Genomic DNA, 17618 nt, shown 5'->3' with positions numbered 1-17618 from the left:
TCTCTTTTCCTATCAAAGACTTTCCTAGCCTGTCTTCACTTAGACTCTTCGTATTCTTCAAAATAGTAACTATGTAACTGTTAGATATTAGTATCTTATATTTTATTAGGAAACTGTATTAAAAGCTGTGAAATGCTATTTTCTGGACCGAGCATAGTGATGACATTCACAAAGTCACAGCAGCCATGATCTTCATGATATTTCCCACGTGACATAGCACATTGAAAGGGGCCCATCCTTTTCTTTAGAATTGGTTTCATGATTCCTATGATCTCTGCTTGGCTGAAGACTGAGCATAATCAAAGCCCCCAAGAAGCTCCCTTACTCTCTTAATCCCAGAGACCAGTCCTTTGGTCTGTCCCACTGAACATAGTGATAATTACCATTTGCTATTTGCTCAAGAAAGTAACTACTTATTCTTATATTCTTATTCCCATTTTATTCATGTCATGACTCTGATCTCTCTGACAGGATCTCAGACAGGGCAGGAACTTGGAGGAAGGAGCTGATGCACAGGCCATGGAGTGGTGCTACTTACTGGGTTGCTTCCCTTGGCTTGCTCAGCTTGCTTTTTTACAGAACCCAGGACTACCAGCCCAGGGATAGCACCATCCACAATGGGCTGCTCCCAAACCCCCACCCCCCAGCCTTGATCACTAATTGAGAAAATGCCTTACAGCTGGATCTCATGGAGGCATTTCTTAAAGGGAGGTTCCTTTCTCTGTAATAATTCCTGCTTGTGTCAAGTTGACACACAAAAACCAGTCAGTACACTGATCTTTCATAGATTCTGACATAGAGGTAAGAAAAATAATTAGTAAACCCCAAAACTAAGAAAATGTTCTAGACTTCTCTGTAGTAATTCTTGCAAATGGTTTATAGTATAGTATAGTATAGTATAGTATAGTATAGTATAGTAGGGACAGTATATCTATCATTGACATGAGTGTATATGTATGTGTGTGTGTGTGTGTGTGTGTGCATGTGTGCAAAGGCAAATGATAATATCCAATGTAATTGAACAACTGCCATTATTAGATAGATTTTAAATTAGACATGAAATATTATGTCAAGTCTTTGGTACAACCTCCATTGAGCCAGTGCATACTACACAGAATTATCTTAGTACATAATATTTTACTTATCAGTATGTATATTGAAGGGAAGCCCCCAGCAATTATTGTAAATGATGGTAGGCAACAGCTCTTGGACAAAAGAAGAGAGACAGGAAGGGAGTCATCCTCTGGTACTAAGTGTGATCTCATATTCACAAAAACCTTATATTTGAATTCTTCTGCCTTATGACAAAAAAAAAAATCTGAAAGCAGATGACATAAAATCTAATTATGGGCACACGTGAGGGCGATTCAGAGTTATACCTTATCTCAAGCACTGATTTTAAAACTGTGTTACTACTTAGTCTCAAGCCAAACTGTTTCCTTGATTTTTACAAAGGCGAAGTGTATGGATTTGGTCCCAAATTCTGTGTATCTCAAGGTTTCTGTCCTGCTTGTGGTTAACGTATTACCAGTACACTCATATTGCTTTGATCTCCCACGAGATAATCCCAGCAGGTCACAAAGGCAAGTTTTCAATGCTCTTGCCCCGGGGCAAAATCATTAGAAGCTTACCTGCAGTTGACTGAAAGCCAGAGGCCTTTTGGCAGCTGTTGTATTATTCAGCAAAAGGTTCCAGTAGCAGCAGACCTAAGAGTACAGAAGATTCCAGCGACTCCATTTGTGCCTCTGATTAGATCATTAATATCTTCAAACTCAAGCAGATCAGGCCATCAATTCCAGGTGTCTCCTTTTATGTAATGTGGGCCTACCATCAATCTGCGTGGCAATTTTCATTTATCCATTTTAATTAGAAAATAAAAAAAAAAATTCCCATTCTCAAGTTCCAGCGACCTACCGAATAAGTTAGAAACTTTTACTTTAATTATCCTTGATGTTTGCACAATATAACAAGCAAATATTAAAATGCAGGACAAAAAAAAGATCATTAACTTGTAACTCTAATTATCATGTTACTATATAGCCAACAAATATGACTCAGTGTCCTCAGCTTCAACAAAATGCAAGTTTTGATTCTCTTTCCACTGTTTGTCTATCAAACCAGCATTCACCCTGCTTTACTGCTGCCTACTAAATGCCCCTTGATTTTTATCTGATTAATGGATTTCAAATCCTATCAGATCTTAAGGTTATTAAAGGCTTTTAGGTCCCAAAATGTTACAATCACATGCTGACTTCAGAGTTGTCACTGCACACTCTTTCATGCAAAGTTGCCACAGTGGTAATATTTATGAAACTGTCTAAGTATAATTCTCAGAATGAGAAAAAAAACATCCTGTATTGATTTAACACATTTAAATAGAAAAATTAAAAGCTTTCCTCCACCGATACTTGCCACAACCCTACTAAAGCCTGCAAACAACCTTCTGATTATTTAAAATGTAGTCATCAGGGAGGAAACCTCAGTGCAGATTGGGTGTGATTGCTCTCTGTCTTGCTTGTGATGAAGGTGTATTGCTTTTTCAGTTGTAGGTTCATAGCTTCTACACCCAGAGATCAAGATAAAGAAGCAACAAGGACTTGAACTAGAATAATAATACTGAGAAGAAGAAGTAGAAGAAGAAGAAGAAGAAGAAGAAGAAGAAGAAGAAGAAGAAGAAGAAGAAGAAGAAGAAGAAGAAAAAAGCTAGTGTTATCTATATCCTCATGGGCTCTTTAACTTGACAAGTGTGCTAAAATATAGTCATTTATGTGAATTTGCAATCACAAATCATTGCATGATACGTTGTATTATGATTAAACAAGGTCTTAATTAGAATAAAGAGTAAGGAAAATCTATTTTCAGGTGATGTTTTACATGGCTAAAAAAAGAATATAGTTTTTTTTTTGAGAAAATATTAAACAGTTCACATTCATATCAAGAAATTTGCTATATTTACAAGAGAAGGCAGCAAATCATTGATTTGGACAATGCTAACCACTGAACTGAATGGCATGAGAAATGAATGGAAGTAAATTATGGAATCCTAAATGGAGAAGTTTGCAAACTGTGCTATAGGACTGAGTTGCCTGAGTCATCTCTCTTTCTTCTCCAATAGCCTCATTCTGTGATGTCTACAGTCTAAGTAAGTATAAGCATTACCCTCTGTGTAATAAACAGATCAGTTTTCGACACTCACAAAACTGGCCCCATCTGGCTTTCTTGATGTCCCAGCAGTTTCCAGGGACTGTCTCATTTATAGATTTTTAAAAAATATTTTATTTAAATGAGTACACTGTAGTTATCTTCAGACATATCAGAAGAGGGCATCAGATCCCATTAAAGATGGTTATGAGCCACCATGTGGTTGCTGGAACTTGAACTCAGGACCTCTGGAAGAGCAGTCAGTGCTCTTTACCTTTGAGCCATCTCTCCAGCTCTCATTTGTAGATTTTTGAGTTCAAGATATGAATGCATCTCTTCTGAGATCTAAATGTGCCAGCATCAACTTATTAGCGTCTCTTTTAATTTATCGGAGAATCTGTCTTTGAACTTTAGATTGTGATCATTTTAGCATTTGTTTTCTTTGCATTCTTGAGTAATGCAATCATGAGTAATATTGCCATTTTATAATGATAACAAATATTCTACTATCCAGAAGTATATTCATATACTTAGAATCAGCAAAGATTTTAATGAAAAGGAGAACAGATAAAAAAAATATGAAAATTGTAGTTGTTGTCATGATAGGACCTGTTATTGCCTCAATTTGGAATCCTTTAATAAGCAAGGTGTTTGACATAAAAAAAAAAGTACCATTTACCTTGAAAAACAGTTACAAGAAGAGGTGTATTTAGGACGATGCATAAGTTATTTATTTAGTACATAGTATACATAAAATTCCAATGGAAGAAATAAATGAACATTTCAAATGTCATTCTCATTTGATAATGTGGATATAAAGGTCAAATATAAGATCCACACTAAGAAAAAAATATGAGATGGAGAAATTATCAAACTAAAACCATCCATTAAGGACTGCTTGCTATATTATGGCATATTCAAAAAAGTTAATTAGATAATAAGATAAAATTCATCTCTAAATAGAAAGCATTCATAATTCATGAAAAATAACATAACAAGAGAAAAAAGGAAGAAAGCCAAACGTAAACACGAGAACCACCCTAAAGAATCCTGACATTTGATTGGGTGTGACAACCCACAGTCAAAAGGGAAACAACACCAGTAATTAAAGTATGCAGAACACTTGAGAGCCACATGAAAGATAATTTACTAAATTTGCAACAGAGAAGTCAAACTTGCATATACTGTTCAGAATTAAGTTCATTGGCCTAACAGGAGCACATTCAGGAATGTTCCAGCAAAGAAGAGCAGAGGGGAAAACAAACAAACAAACAAACAAAACAAAAAACCCCAAACAAACAAAAATAAAAAAACACGTTTTTTTAATGTCCTGTCTTTAAATCTATGAGGGGATTCAGATATTTTATACCTATCTTTGATAACAGGAGTTACTTTAGTAGAGTCAGGGTAAGTGACATGGGCTGAAGTATTTTGTAAACAATATTTACAAGAAGCTTTAGAATAATCTGTTTTACGAAAATAATACCCTTGAAAAGCTACTATGTATAATTTATTTTTGTTTCTTTCAACAAAGATCAGAGAGACTCTCTTTCCCTTAGTGAGTAGTAGTCAATGGGTCAAAAGTTCAAGTACAACTACAGAATGCTCAGTTGTCCATGGGTCCTTTGTATGAAAATCTACTCCTATTATTCTGCTTAATGGACATAGAAATAAAATAATTATGTTCCTTCAGGAAACTAACAACTCACTCAACGTTGCAATTTCCTGTGTAAAGAATAATAGCCTTTCATTTGGAAAATGTAAAGGAAGAAAAATAAGTAATTAAAACAAAAACATAACAGAATAATGTCTGCCAGTATGTCAGTTCTAGAAGCCTGAGAAACTAATGGATGAAGCTGAGGGGATAAAACATAATTTATAGTAGAAACCCTGGGATGGTGGTGATGTCAGAAACAGGAAATAGTGGAATTACTCAGAGTCTACCTGAAACAGGAGCAACATGTTCTTCAGACAACAAAAGTATAGGGGTGGGGTTTGAAATATCCCAAGTCTAGCTGATGCCATCAAGATCCCCAGATTCCACACACAGAAATTCAGTGTTTGTGGTTTTCTCTCAAGTTCTACAATCGAGCCTTAGTCAAATATTTTCTGCTACACCTACAATAATTCCACAGAAAAGGGAATGCTTATTTTGTAGCACACTATATCCAAGACCTGTTACTACTTTTCCAGGATTATAAAATCTAGCAGCTGAGAGTTTCTTTAGTATCAGAGAGACTTTGAGTTTTGAAGTTTAGAAGAATGTTGGATATAGAGCTGGTGTCTCTAGCTTCATATGTAGCAGAAAATGGCCTAGTCGGCCATCATTTGTAAGAGAGGCCCCTTGGTCTTGCAAACTCTATATGCCCCAGGACAGGGAAACACCAGGGCCAAGAAGTGGGAGTGGGTGGCTAGGGGAGCAGGGCGGGGGGAGGGTATAGGTAACTTTCAGGATAGCATTTGAAATGTATATAAAGAAAATAAGGAGCCGGGCATGGTGGCACACGCCTTTAATCCCAGCACTTGGGAGGCAGAGGCAGGTGAATTTCTGAGTTCGAGGCCAGCCTGGTCTACAGAGTGAGTTCCAGGACAGCCAGGGCTATACAGAGAAACCCTGTCTCGAAAAAACAAAAAAAAAAAAAAAAAAAAAAAAAAGAAGAAAATAAAAAGAAAATTGAACTAAGTTAATTTTGTATAATGAAATTACCTTCAGCTGAGGGCAGACACGGGAAGAGGGGAGGGTATCATTCAAAATTGTTGTTATGCTGACAAGATATAGACATGTAGTTATTAATTTCAATTAAAATGATTGTATTAAGAAACTACAAAGATATATGTCAGGGCGAGCCTCACCCCAACACTAGATGAAAAACAACTAAACTGAACACAACTGAGTGGGTGAAGGACTGTCAAAATTGGGTCATTGGGGATGGGAGGCAGGAGAAGATATAATCGAAGGAAATAGGTAGGTGAGCAGAAAGATCATCTGATCTTCTTAAAGAATGAAAATATTGCTTAAAAATAGGGAAAGCCTTAATGGGTAACACAAAATGATTTTCCAGAAAATCAAGAAAAATAAACTGTAGTTGTCATAACTAAGTTTGCAACTAATATGCAATTTTCAAAAGATGATGTTTTTCTAAGCAAACTAATTGCTTTAAGCTTGTTTGGCTCTTTTATCTTTCACAATCAGAACTGAAGTGGTACATTTTAACATAGCAGAATCAATAGTATCTTTTTTTCTAAATATAATACATAGTGTCATGACAGAATTACAGCAAAGAGTTCAAAATGTTAATGCCAAGCCAGTAGACAAGACATTTAACTAAAACATTTCTTGATATTCAGCCCTATCTATAAAAGAAGAAAAATGAAAGTTTCAGCAGACATGCTCTAATAAATATCAGTGTGATTACTGCTGGACTGTCAAAGTGCCTATGACAAAATATATCAGTGTAAATTAAGCCAAATAATTTGGAAAGTTAGATTTTTGTCTTTGAGACAGGCAATTACTTTTCTGAGGGAAGCTAAATGGTGTGCCACCAAAGCAAACCTCTTCCTCCCAAGAATTAATGAGCTATTAAGGAAAGGAAGCTTTATAAATTGCACACAATTAAGTTTTGAGGTTTAAAATGTACCCTTTCAGGAGGATTTGAGAGATACAAATGTAGAAAATGGGGAATAGGATTTGGGCTACAAACACAACTCTTACAGATTTAGATATGAGACCAAGGTTTTACTGTTAAATGTGCACACTAACATGGGAAGAAGTCAAAGTTATGAATAAAATGTGTCACTATAATGAAAAATCTTCATAAGTGAGTGATTATTATACTAGTACACAGGGAAAAATCATGTCTTCATTTGAGAACAATTTACCACTTGTTATTTTGTTTAGAAATGGCACTGCTCATTTTTAACACACTGGATGTAAGAATATTTTTAGATGCAAATTACCTTTCTAGTTCTACTACATAAATAGGAAGCTAAATTTTGCTCTATTTCTTTGCAAAGGCTACCATCAAACATGCTCTCATGTGAAGAATATCACAATGCAAATGAGTTTCCTTACTTGTATTTACATGGAACTTAAATCCCTTTATCAAGCTAGTATATCTGAAATACAAGAAAGTTTGCAATAGTTTATTGCAAGTAGAAGGCACAAAGCAATAAAAATGGATAATTTTAGTAAAAATTCATTTTAAAACATAGGAAGATGAACTCTGGGATTGGATATACATTTTAAAATCTTTGGACTGGACAATGCCAAATGTTTGATCCAGTAAGTAATATGTCTTAAGTGAAGTTGTAAGCCACAGAGTTGTATAGTAAGCTTCATTAAAAGTAATTCAGTGCAAATATTCACATTCTCTGTATTATAAAGAGAAGTGCAGTGTAAATCTTACAGTGCAGTCAAAGCCATATGGAATAGGACATCTCATGAAGTAATAATCTACACACATGACCACTCTGAGGAAGTCTGCCAGCGATTTCCAACAGTTTGATAACTACATATTGAGAAATTATTACTAAGAAAATAGGCTGAGAACTTTAAAAAGAATAAAAAATGGCCTCAAAGATATATTGGCAGAATAATTGTTAATATCAGTAAGAGATTCATAATGAAAAGCTTAGTATCTTAGCAACAGATGACATATAAATAATAGTGTCCCTCTATTACCTGTTACTTTGAGCTGGTACTTACTTTCATTGACTCCATGGTTGCCTCTGTAACACAATATTTTCCTTTGGTTTCTATGTATCATCATTGAATTGTAGTAATATTGAATTATATCTTGGCTATTCCAAGATTCTGGGCTAAAATCCATTTATCAGTGAGTACATATCATGTGAGTTAATTTGTGACTGGATTGCCTCACTCAGGAGGATATCCTCCAGATCCATCTATTTGCCTAAGAATTTCATAAATTCATTGTTTTTAATAACTTAGAAGTACTCCATTGTGTAAATGTACCACATTTTCTATATCGATTCCTCAGTTGAAGGACATCTGGTTCTTTCCAGCTTCTGGTGATTATAAATAAGGCTGCTATGAACATGGTGGAGCATGTGTACTTATTAAAAGTTGGAGCATCTTCAAGGTATATGCCCAGGAATGGTATTGCTAGGTCCTCAGGTAGTACTATGTACAAGTTTCTGAGGAAACACCAAACTGATTTCCAGAGTGGTTGTAACAGCTTGCAATCCCACCAACAATGGAGGAGTGTTCCTTTTTCTCAGCATCCTCAACAGCATCTGTTGTCACCTTAGTTTTTCATCTTAGCCATTCTGACTGGTGTGAGGTGGAATCTCAGGGCTGTTTTGATTTGCATTTCTCTGATGACTAAGGCTTTTGAACATTGTTTTTTAGGTGTATCTGAGCCATTCAGCATTCCTCTGTTGAGAATCATTTGATTAGCTCTGTGCCTAATTTCTAATAGGGCTATTTGGTTCTCTGGAGTCTATCTTCGTGAGTTCTTTGTATATATTAGATATTAGCCCTCTATCTGATGTGGCATTGGCAATCACCAAACCCAGACACTATTCTGGATGCCAACAAGAGCTTGCTGACAGGAGCCTAATATAGTTGTCTCCTGAGAGACTCTGCCAGTGTCTGACTAATACAGAAGTAGATGCTCACAGTCATCCATTGGACTAAGCACAGGGTCCCCAATGAAGGAGCTAGAGAAACTACCCAAGAAACTGAAGGAACAACAATATTAACTAACCAGTACCCCCAGAACTCCCAGGGACTAAACCATCAACCAAAGAAAACACATGGTGAGACTCACGTCTACAGCTGCGTATGTAGCTGAGGATGGTCTAGTCGGTCATCAGTGAGAAGAGAGGTCCTTGGTCCTGTGAAGGTTCTATGCCCCACTCCCGAGGAATGCCAGAGCCAGGAATTGAGAGTGGGTGGGTTGGTGAGCAGGGGAAGGGGGAGGGGATAGGAGGTTTTCAGAGGGGAAAGCAGGAAAGGGGATAACATTTGAAATGTAAATAAAGAAAACATCTAATATAAAAAATTAAAAAATAAAAATTATAAGAAAGAAAACAAGCATGATCCCGTAAGAACAAAGTATAGTAATATTGAGTATATATACATATATATGTATATATGACATATAAATAATAGTGTCCCTCTATTACCTGTTACTTTGAGCTGGTACTTACTTTCATTGACTCCATGGTTGCCTCTGTAACACAATATTTTCTTTTGGTTTCTATGTATCATCATTGAACTGTAGTAATATTGAATTATATCTCTCTCTATATATATTATATATATATATATATAGAGAGAGAGAGAGAGAGAGTCTAATTAACTGTCTAGATTAATTTCTACATTCCTTTAGAATAAATATTTTTTCTCAAAATTTTAGTAATTTGTTTGCTGCATAATTATAACAATGAAAAAATGTTCAAAGTGTTTAACAAGCCAGGTAAGTCTGTGTAATGTTAAATTAGTTGTTAAACTTGCGCTTAACTTGTGCTAAAAAGGAAATGGAGTCGGAGAGAGGGTGCTGGAGAAGTTACCTGCAATATAGAGTATCTACTAACTTAACGTAGTACTACACCTGCAATGTAGGGCACCTAATAACTTAGAATAGTTACAGAAATTTTAACAGTAAATAAATACACTTTTATAAATTATGCAAACACTCATTTCAACATAGGTTAATTACTATTGTGTTTTACACTTAATAAATTTTCTGCTACGATGCCTATAATTCAAGTCACTCAGATGGATTGAATACCAGGATCTTTTTTTCTCTAAAGGTGTCTGTTTTGCCTCTGTTATTAGCAAGTGAATTCTTGGCAGTTGACCTGATATGGTGAGAAAATCATATCCTCCAGCATTTGATCCAGTGGATTGTGATTCCCTGAGTATGCCTTTTGGAACTGATTATATTATATGTAAATGAAGTGCTAATTAAAATATAGTCTGAGGTATGTGTGTGTGTGTGAAAGAGATAAGCATAATTTTCTCCATGAAATAGCTTGTAATTTACTTCGGTAGTGTCTTATTTTTACTTTTCTCTATGTATCTTTCTAAACGATCATTTTATGTTACTAATATCTTCATTCAAAATAGAATAAGTAAATATTCAATATTTTCATGATTTTTAAACAAAGAAATAGAATCAACTTTGCCCATAGTTAACTTTTTCTACCACATTCTGTCATTTCTGACTGAAGCTATTTCATGAGTTTTTTCCAACTATTTAGTCACTGAATAAAATATTTATACTAACATAAGTAATTCCAGTTTTAACTTTATATCAGCCAGTTACTATTAAAATAGATTATAAAGTCAAAACAGTCCATCTTATATTCAATGAAAATTAATTTTTTAAAGATTTATTTATTTATTTATTTATTTATTTATTGTATATTAGTACACCATTGCTCTTTTCAGACACACCAGAAAATGTCAGCAGACCCCATTACAGATAGTTGTGAGCCACCATGTGGTTGCTGTGAATTATACTCAGGACCTCTGCTGAACCATCTATCCAGCCCTGAAAACTAAATTTTGACCATTATAAAGATTTTCAAAGAAATCCTCCAATTCTGTTTCAAATACATCTTCAACAATTTTTATGGTCTTTTCATTTCATAGCTGCTTAAAATTATGCAACATTCTCTCCTACTCTACAAATAGCAGTCAAGCACAAGAGAACTCACAATGACACAGAAACACATGCCTTCCTGAAATTTTACAATAAAATACAAATAATGAAATGAATACCAGTGAAAACATGTATAATTTATTAAAATTAGGTAAATATTTCACTTTACCATAGTCTCTCATTCTGTCTTTAAGTGTTTACATAAAATACTTAAATTTTGACTTAAAAGATATGCAAATAATCAAAATATCAACATAAAATTAACTGGCAAGTTTATTCCTCTGAATTTACAGATACTCACTTCCTTAAGAAATTCTGTTTACTTTCCAGAAAACATTTGGACAATGTTTTCATAGCTCACATTATATATGCTTTTGAAAAACAAACTACGTTCTATTGCTTTGCATAAAATATGAAGGAAAGGGCATGAAAATTAGGTTTCAAGTTCTCAGGACTTAAATTGTATTTTCATTATGTTTTCTCATTTTCTTACTACATTTGTTTATTTTCCAGTAAAAGGTCATAATTTGTTATGACTTGTTTCAGGACTTACTCTATTGCCCACTTACATGGTTCAACTTGATTCACTTTGAATTCAGCATAAATACATTCATTGAAAACTTTTATCACTCATTGTTCTGGATGTTTTACATTTAAATGTGTAAATCGCTATATTTGTTGTAATTTCTCTAGTTATACATTTATATATAATATTAATAAATGTTGTTTGTCTATTAAATTGCTAAGAATATATATGAGACATTTCACACTTTGGTTAAGTCCTAAATAATGTTGTATGCAAAGCTGTCTTGTTAAGAATGTGAAAGTTATACAAATACAACACTTGTTTGAATATCTCCATTTTGAATTGGTTTTCAACATTGACCTTTTCTACCTTGAGACCTCTCAATGCTGAAGCTTCTTCCTCTTCCTTGTGTCCCAAGGGAGTGAGGCAGATGGTGGCCTGCCATGAATCAAATAGTCCTATTATTTTTGCTTTTATATATAGAATGAAATAATTTAATGGAAAACTTCTATAATTTTAAATGTAAGTAAAAATGCAAGAGCATAGTTTTTCAGTTAGAAAATTTACCAGATTCCTCAGATGTCCATTCACTTCTCGAAGGCCAGGTGGAAGCAGCCCTATGGCTTGCAATTAGATAAGTGAGAATAGGACCCAGCAAAAAAAAAAAGAATCATATTTAAATATGTTAAATGTTCCAAACATAGTACAACCATAGTCAAATCATACTGAAGAACATATGGGAATATGGAAAAAGCATCCCTAAATGCAGGGGCAGGTGAACATCACCTGCTCTATAGCACTATCCTGAAGCTGACACAGCCTGTTTATAGAAAACAAAGTGGATGCAGAAGAGAAAAGTGGAGTGCACACAAATTGCACACACATAAATAGCATAACAAGATCAAACCTGACTGTGGTGTAAACAACGTCAAAATTAGTATTATCTTTGGACATTATTTTCAAAACATATGCAGTGAGACATGCAGTTAAAATATAATCCATTCTAGTGTGAAAAAGAGAAATTCTGAGAAGTATTTCAGGAGGATTCTCATAAAAACATCCCAATTATAAGTGATAGGTTTTGCTTTTCCAAATTCACAATAACGACATTTAGAGACTGTTAAATTTAGGGAAAATGTACATATAGTTATGTTACATACCTCAGTTACACTTAGGAACACAGTACATTTCCAAAAATTATCCTTGTGTATTTGACTAGGCTGGAAGTAAACTGTGTTGACATTCTTATAAAGCTTACAACTTTTGTTAATGGGATACACAAATGCATTTATTATCGCCAGATGAAGTATCCGTGTTTTTGTTGTTCAGGTATAGTTTGGTTTGTCGGGTTCTTTTGTTTGTTTGCATTGTTTTGTTTTTTGTTGTTGCTTTGGACAACTACTACTTAAATTTTTACCCAGATTTCAGGAATATCATGGCTAATTGTGTTTACTCTGGTATTGGGAATTGTCCTTGTGCTTCAGGCAAGCTTTAGTAAAAGACTGATGGTCAACATAACTTTTCTCATTTTCGTTTTTCAGTTCTGGAGACAGAACCCAGGGTATTGCACGTGCTAGGCTGGCATTCTACCCTTGAACTATATCCAATCCCCTTAACATGACTGTTGACTCAATTCATATCAAATCACTTTGTTATGGTCTATCAGAAAATAAGATATTTTAATATTGGATGGTATTTCATGAATGCATCATTTAAAAAAATATTTCATTCTTTACATGGTAGAGACATTATAGCAGGAAATGATAAAGAGCTACTCAGAAATTAAAAAAGACATTTCTAAGCCCAGAAATCTGACAGTCTATTTTCTGTTAATGAACAGCACAGTTACTTGAATTAGTTCTTTTATTGTGAGCCTGGCTTTACGTTCTTATGATACACAGATTTAAGTACAGAAAGGCCATGGGGGATATCTTAATATATCCATGCAGGTCTGAACCCTGTAATTAAAAGAAGTCAATATTCAGTTTCTTTGTTTAGAAAATATAACAATGTACCAATATTTTCCTGGTTTCATGAAATATGTAATTGAAGTAAAATCAGGACATAAAATACTAAGATGACTAAGACTCTATCTTAAATTGGATCACAATACACATGATGAAATCTTTTGATTACACACAATATGGCTTGTTTTTCAATTTTTCAATTATTTTGTTATTTATACTTTATTTTACCTAACTAGAATTCATACCAGTATCATCAATTGTTGTATGAGATTTTAAAAGATTCTTTGGTTGTTTTAGAATAAGGAATCTCCAAAGGAAGTATATTTGTATACCAGACAGGTAAGGGCAGTTTAATCAGAATTTTACATATTCATCTGTACATACTGTAAAGTTTGACCCTCGCTAATGTAAGATAAGGCAATCTTGGTTCAGTGAACTGTCCCTGCTGTAACTTTTATGATTCCGGATGATGTATAAATAAAGCACTGTCATAGATGGCAAGGTCATGTTCGGAGACGTCAAGTGTTTGATGTCCAGTATAGAACATCGCCAGAACTTTGATTGCCACCACATTTCTTTGTTTATGACATCTGCTTCCTGTGGCATGGAAAGTGAAGACAGAGGCAGAAACAAAGCACAGAACAAATATTAATCGTGACAATCAATGTTTCTGATGTTGGAAACAAGATGTTTTTAAAAATTCAGTAACTGAGGATGTTAAAGCTTTGTTGATTAGACAAAAACAACAAAGCAAAAGCTACCAGGACTAATAGAATTTTAAATTAATGCTAATAAATCATGAAATTATTTTTTGCTTTTCTTTCATGATAAATTTATATGTTTATCCAAGGCATCATGATCATATTTAGTCCTAATCACCATATTAGATCCTGTTCCTGTGTCTGCCTACTAACATTATATCCCCAAGTAGTTTTCCTCTGCCGTCATGCTCTGTGTGTTTGTGTTGCATGTGTCCATGTGTGAGTGTGTTAAATAGTGTGTGTATGTGTTTGTGCATGTGCTTATTTGTGTGTGTTTTTGTTTGTATATATGTGTATGTTTGCATATCTATGAGTATGTGTTTGTGTGTGTGTGTGTCTGTGTGTGTGTGTGTGCATGAGTTTGTGGAGGGATGGGTGAGTGTGGGTGGGTTCGTGTGTATGAACATAACCAGAGCTGCTATATTTTCATCCCTTCAACAGCTATAGCCCATATATAAGATAGCATCTTCTGTGTCTTATAATCTTTCCAACCCTACTTTCCTAGGCAGTGTGGGCTCTCAGCTATAATCCTAGAAATACTCTTTTCAAATGATAAAGTTGCAAAGTAGAATATAATAAGAGTCTTGGAAAGGATACTGTATCCGGAAGTTAATAATTATCAAATGACAAATATTTACCATTAATTTTACCAGATTGTTTTAATACATTCTCCCAAAGAGTTTCTTGATTTCCCTTTAGGCATCACAATATCATTTTATAAAAAAACAAGAAATGCAGAAAACAAAACAAAGCACCCAAAGCTATATTATTGGAGTACTTTGGTGTCCTGCCTCTATATGCTTTAACATCTGTATTGTGTTACAAATAAAAAAAACAATTTTAAAGTATGCATCATTTCTTTCTCCACTCTCTTTGCCTGCTACTGATTGTAAGCTATCATCAGCTTTCCTGTAAACTATTTCTAGTTAATTCTGCTGCTACCATGCTACAATCTGCAGTCTTTCCAGGTATCAGTCAGCCATGCTCATGTTACTTCTATGTCTCAACCCTTCAGGGATTCCCCATTGTGTGACACTGAAGCAAAGCCTGCTTTGCATGATTCACTAAGCCCTCTTTGAGTTACCTCCTGTTCTACTCCAGGTCTCTTATGTAGGTCCTCCCTCTGGAACCTGATGCTGAAACCTTACAAATCCATGTGTTGTTCTCTATCTAATTATGCACCATCATGTCTCTCAGCATTTGCTGTTCAGGTTGAATTTCTCAGCCTAGATGCCAAGAGTCTAGGAAAGAATTGGTTCCCCTGTGAAACGTAACAGACCCAGTCCTTTCTGATAAGTTTCTCACACTAGACCATAAAGAAAATAATATAATAAACTCTACATGCCTTAAAACATTTTTTACAGTACAAAACTCTTTTCTTTGTGTGTGTGTTTATGAGTTTTTAAGAGTATCATACAGAGTATTTACTATATTTCTATTCTTCTTACTCCTTCTAACTCTTACCTTTTCTACCTCTCAGATTCATGATATCAATCCCTTTCATCATTATTGTAACATGTATGCATACAAATATATACTACGACTGAAGTTTTTATGAGATTCTGGTTGAGATTTCCTGGGTTCAGCATCCATGACATGTCTAGAAGAAGTATTCCACAGCAGGCATTCTGTTCCTCTGGTTCTATCAAAATTCTTTCCCACTCCTCTGCTGCTTCTGGAGCCTTCAGCATAGTGGTTGTTTATGTTCATGTATTAGTTTACAGGAGCACAGACAGACACTTTCTGTTAGAGATCTCTGTAGGATTCTCTGTCTGCAAGGGAAAAAAAAAAAGCAAGATAGTTTGATTTAGTTAAATGATTTTAGTTATCATTGGTTCTCTGGGGTCTAAGAATCCTCCAGCTATGGGAGGAAGATTTTTAGTAGTAGGCCTGAAGTTTCCTAGAGCATAATTAGACAAGAGTTAGTTATCCTTAAAAGTTCCACTACTACTCCTTCAGCGACACTTTGCATGATGGTCGTTGTTATGATTTGTAGAATAAACTTGTGGGTAAGATGATTAATTACTTTACTTCCTTGGCAGCTTTCAAGGAAACTTTTGATGCACTAAGAGGTAGACTTCAGGATTTAAGATTTGAGATCTATACCAGCTCAATTCCTCAATATCCTCTGTCCAAAGTAAGGAATATTTTCAGTAAGATTTTAACCTTAAATTCCAAGAAATGAGAAAGTCAGTAGTCTACATTGTTTGGAGGTTTTTGTGAACTTCACACAACTTACAACTTGGACAGAGAATTCCATTTTGTGGAACTAGTTTTATACATGTTTTATATTTTATATTCTTTCAATTATTATCTTGGAATTACAAGATAATTTAGAAAAAAGACACATAGACATGATCTTAGATACTCTTATGGTTTATTTTTATATTAATTTTAACAAAAATGACAAATTTGCGTCATTATGTATCAATAGATTATGCAGTTAGGACAGTATAAATGCTGGTATTGAATAATAAAACAGGCAGAATCAGAGATAACTTTTGAGAACTCAAAGGTGGAAGCATTATGCAGGTCAAATACACCTCCTGAATGACTGGGGGAGGGGTAAAAGCAGCTGACAGAAATGGAACTTCTAATTTGATATCTTTGGGTAAACTTTCTAGTGACAGCATCAGAGAGAATTTCTAAAATGCTGTATTTCAGAGAACAGACAGAAGGAAGAGGATGTGCTATAGAAAGCTGTGTTAGATGACTCATAAAGTGACTGTGTGATGGGCAGACAGTGATGTCTAGGGTTCACATGAAAAATTTAAAAACATAGCTTTATAAAATACAAGCAAGAAAATTCCACAACTTTCTATTTACATACTGTTTTACATAATAATGCATCAAATAGATTCATGGGAAAAGTAGATTAATTGCAGATTAAAATATACTTTATTTACCAATTTTATTGAGCACAGGTTAAAAATATTTTTGTTTCTTTTTCTTATCTGAAAAATGAATGCTGAAATAAGTAAATATCTTATTTTTCTAGCTGTGTACTTCCACTTTTAGTGTTTCTTTAATCATGTGTTTGTTTTTATCTTCTTTTCCTTAATATGTTGCCAAGTCCTTAATTAAGAGAACATCAGCTGTATAAAGACTACCATACCATCAGACATGGACTTAGCTTCATGGTTTGAAATAATTCTGAGCTCTCAACAGTCATTTACATATAATTCTAGACAGAAGGGTTGGTTGATTCTTTTTGTCCATTACTCAATGTTTTATTATAATTAAATAGTTTTTGTTTTGTTGTTGTTGTTTCTGTTTCTCTTCAAGCAGAAATAATATTTTTATGCTGGAGAATGAATGGATTTCTTAAAATGGCTATACAAAGGATACTGCAGATAAACTCATGTGCTTTCTGCTACATCACAGTCTTCCCATTGCTTATGAGAAAAACTGAAAATAGCTAGAGTATTTTGTCTTTGAGTATTGGAAGTCACTTCACATGAAAAGTATGGCAAGTAAAAATTTCCATTACTCCTTCAAGTAGTCCACTTGTGCACTAAATTTTACTTACAACCAATTAAGTCAGTAATTCTTGGTAGAGAGTTCAATCCTACCAAAAAGTACTTACCCT

Source organism: Mus caroli, unplaced genomic scaffold (assembly GCF_978045245.1).
Source record: "Mus caroli unplaced genomic scaffold, Mus_caroli_1 scaffold_12, whole genome shotgun sequence".
NCBI classification, from domain to species: domain Eukaryota; kingdom Metazoa; phylum Chordata; class Mammalia; order Rodentia; family Muridae; genus Mus; species Mus caroli.
Note: the sequence above shows the minus strand (reverse complement) of the source record.